Genomic DNA, 4,384 nt, shown 5'->3' on the forward strand with positions numbered 1-4,384 from the left:
TTTTCCTAAACGTTTTTAGCTTTGGCTTGAACGGGATCAGCATGAAAACATAGAGAACAGTCGACTTGGTACACATACTGTATGTTATTAAGCCTAGTGTTCATTTTGTCACCTGTTTATAATTTAGTCTTAGTCTTGTGCCAAATGTCCTGTTAGTTTAGTCATATTTAGTCATTCACATATCCTTTTTTGTTAGTCAAGTTTTAGTCGACTAAAAGTCATTTTAGTCTAGTTTTAGTCAAAAGAGAACTCAAGGTATCTTGGTCAAGTTCTAGTCAAAACATTTTAGTCAGGTTTCGCAAGAACAGGTACCCAAAAGCAGACCCAGACGAGGTGAGTAGAATGAACAAGGTGAGTTTTTTCAAATATGCCGCACTTTCGCCGCATAAATTGCCGATTTCCGCGCAAAATATGCGGAGCTTGCATGATTTCATAATCCCCGCATTTTCATTGCAAAAAAAGTCACATACAGTACAGGCCAAAAGTTTGGACACACCTTCTCATTCAATGAGTTTCCTTTTTATTTTCATGACTATTTACATTGTAGATTCTCACTGAAGGCATCAAAACTATGAATGAACACATATGGAATTATGTACTTAACAAAAAAGTGTGAAATAACTGAAAACATGTCTTATATTTTAGATTCTTCAAAGTAGCCACCCTTTGCTTTTTTTGATAACTCTGCAAACCCTTGGTGTTCTCTCAATGAGCTTCATGAGGTAGTCACCTGAAATGGTTTTACCTTCACAGGTGTGCTTTGTCAGGGTTCATTAGTGGAAGTTTTTCCCTTATTAATAAAAAAAGCAACCGTTAGCTAGGCTTAGCTTCCAACACCGAGACGTACGAAGACGAACGTAGACGAAAATGAAGAGAGATTTTATCTTAGTTTTTATTTTATGCAAAACATTTTAGTCTCGTCTTTTTTCATCAACGATAACGCACGTTAGTTTAGTCTTAGTCAGCGTTTTGGGACATTGGAGCAGTCTCGTCATCGTCTCGTCTTAGTCGTGTAAAAAAAAGATCTTTGACGAACATATTTAGTTTCGTCTCATCTGACGAAATTAACACTAATTAATAACCAAGGTTATTTTTACACCAGAATTGTCCTAATAAAAGAAGTCTCCTGTAAGATGAGTGTTTGAGCCACAGAGAAAGTTCTTGCAACAGCCGAAACTGCACATCCAGCTGAGCAGGTTTATGTCAACCGCGTCCAGCCATGCATGCTGGGAGCTGGTGTAGCATGCCTTCAAAGTCTGTTGAAAAGCTGTTGAATGGGCGTGATTACTCCCCCACCCCTCTGTTTATAAGGATAGGAAACAACTTTCTCCACCATCATCAGAACCCTTCCTACCTGTGGTCATACAACATCATCAGCAGCAGAACAGAGCAGTGAGTTGTCTGTGAGAACAGAGATATGTGGACTCAACAGGTGAGTTTCTCCCTCTGCCTGGCAGGTGTACAGCTCATTCATCCACGTACAGTTGGACTTGTAGCCCTTGTTAAAGTGGATTTATTTAGTCAGACATTTAGGGTTGTCTTAGTTAGGGTTAATGTCAGTTGTAGTCTCTGTTGGGATTTCAAATCAGTGTTAACGTATTAAAATGTTATTGTACAGTTACCTGTTTACATGTTTAGTTATTAATATCAGCAGTAATAATAATGCTCTGTGCTGTTCCTCACATTTACATCAGTCTAAAGTTCTGATTAATGAGTAACAGTTCTGCTGGCGTCTGATTGGTTAGTTCAGCTAACACTAACACAACCAATCGGTGTTCTGCAAAAAGTGACCTCAGCTTCTACTTTGTATTTGAGAAAGTTGTGTCTGCCTAAAAAAAAGACTTTGATTCCTGAGTATTATAGCTGCAGAAGTGTTTACCTGCTGGAACACCTTGTTAAAGGGCCGGTACATCCAGTGACTCAGTCTTCAGGAGAAGTTGTGGGCCGAGATAACCACTCAAAGCCTGTCAGGGTCGTTGGTTTATACAGAGGGAGATTGGCTGAGTTGTATACACTCCTTACTGTTTGCTGTTTAACTCCTGAGAGAGTCTGTGGCTAGAAGCTGCACCATGCTAACTAGCATCACAGATCTTACTGCGTCATTAAGGCATGAGAAGAGATCAGAAGTTATATACAGTTTTTTTACAATCACTTTGGCACTAATTTCAGAACCTTGACGTCATTTTTCAAAACTCTAGACACAAAACTCACAACCAATGATCAAAATGCACATTTTTCAAAACTCTAACACTTTTTTTTAATTGCTTGGATACAATACTCATAAACCTGAGATCATTTGTTCATTTACAGTTTTTTTTCAATCACTTTACTATTAATTTCAGAACCTTGACGTAATTTTTCTAAACTCTAGACACAAAACTCAAAACGATCATCGCTTGTAACACAGGCTGTCCAATGTTCAAAACATTGCATCGTGCATTCATATCTTTAAAGAAATCTTGCACTTGCACAATCACTGGTTCAAAACACTAATTGATTGTGAAATCCCATTGAAACGTTACTTTAGATCACCCACACACAAGGTACACATAGTTTCACTGGGTCATTGCTTGTACAATCATTAAATATTGTAGTACAAAATAGGTGATACATGTTTCATTACAGTACTAGATTTAAATACATCCCTGTAAAAGCACTGCAGTAGTAGAGAGAATACTACAAACAGTGAAATCATTGAACAAAACCTGAAATGTACTGATGAAAAACAATACAGGACGATCACAACAGAGGTTGATTTGAATCAAAGCTAAATACAATTTTTTACTAGCTACAAAACAAAAGAAAAGACAGTAGTACTGTAGTACTGTAAAACATCTAATGCAGTGTTCCTTAACTTGCTTGTACTGTAAAAAGCTAAACAAAGAAGTGATTACTGTACTTGCACATCTTCATCAACTCTGTCTTGTGGATTTGGCCACAGGTTCTCATCTACATCGCAATTAGCCAAACATCTTGGAAAAAACCAGGCATGGTGAACAATGTAGTATGAGTATATATGTATATGTATATATACAGTATATATATATAAAGTATATATCTCAATCATCAGTAATGGGTTGGCAGAATTGGACAAGCAATTCCAAGGGCCTGAATGCATACAGTGCAGTACTGTCAATACTGTAAATAGTCTCAAAGGTAGTACATGGGACCATAGTAACAGTGTATAGTAAACAGTAGTATATTACAGTAGTAGTACATGGGACCATAGTAACAGTGTCTGATAAACAGTAGTACATTACAGTAAAGAATGATGATGAACAGGTGATCTACTGGTTACCAGACACTGTTACTATGGTCCCATGTACTACCTTTGAGACTATTTACAGTATTGACAGTACTGCACTGTATCTATGCAGGCCTTGGAATTGATTGTCCAATTCTGCCATTATTGAGATATATACTTTATATATATATACTGTATATATACATATACATATACACTCGTACCACATTGTTCGCCATGCCCGAAGGTTTTTTCCAAGATGTTTGGCTAATTGCGATGTAGATGAGAACCTGTGGCCAAATCCACAAGACGGAGTTGATGAAGATGTAGAAGTACAGTAATCACTTCTTTGTTTTGCTTTTTAGAGTACAAGCAAGTTGAGGAACTGTGCAATTTGATGTTTTACAGTACTACAGTACTACTGTCTTTTCTTTTATTTTTTGTAGCTAATTATTTTGCTTTGATTCAAAACAACCTATGTTGTGATCGTCCTGTATTGTTTTTCATCAATACATTTCAGATTTTGTTCAATGATTTCACTGTCTGTAGTATTCTCTCTACTACTGCAGTACTTTTACAGGGATGTATTTACATCTAGTACTGTAATGAAACATGTATCACCTATTTTGTACTACAATATTTAATGATTGTAAGAACAATGACCCAGTGAAACTATGTGTACCTTGTGTGTGGCTGATCTAAAGTAACGTTTCCATGGTATTTCACCATAAATTAGTTTTCTGAACAAATGATTGTGCAAGATTTATTTAAAGATATGAATGAATGATGTAATGTTTATTTAAAGATATGAATGCACAATGCAATGTTTTGAACATTGGACAGTCTGTGTTTTGTGTCTAGAGTTTTGAAAAAAATTGACATCAAGGTTCTGAAATTAGCAGATAAGTGAAACAAAACTGTAAAAAGAGTTCAGCAGCTGGTAGATGACGAGTTAGAGCATGTTGGTGTGTGGGTGGGTGTGTGTGTGTGTGTGTGTGTGTGTGTGTGTGTGTGTGTGTGTGTGTGTGTGTGTGTGTGTGTGTGTAGGGCATAGGGGCCCCTCAGGTATGCAGCAGATAACAGGTGGGTGCAGAGTTCTGCAGGAGACAAACAGCTCAAAACACGTAGACCAACACAAAT

Source organism: Perca fluviatilis, chromosome 21 (genome assembly GCF_010015445.1).
Source record: "Perca fluviatilis chromosome 21, GENO_Pfluv_1.0, whole genome shotgun sequence".
Classification (NCBI taxonomy): Eukaryota; Metazoa; Chordata; class Actinopteri; order Perciformes; family Percidae; genus Perca; species Perca fluviatilis.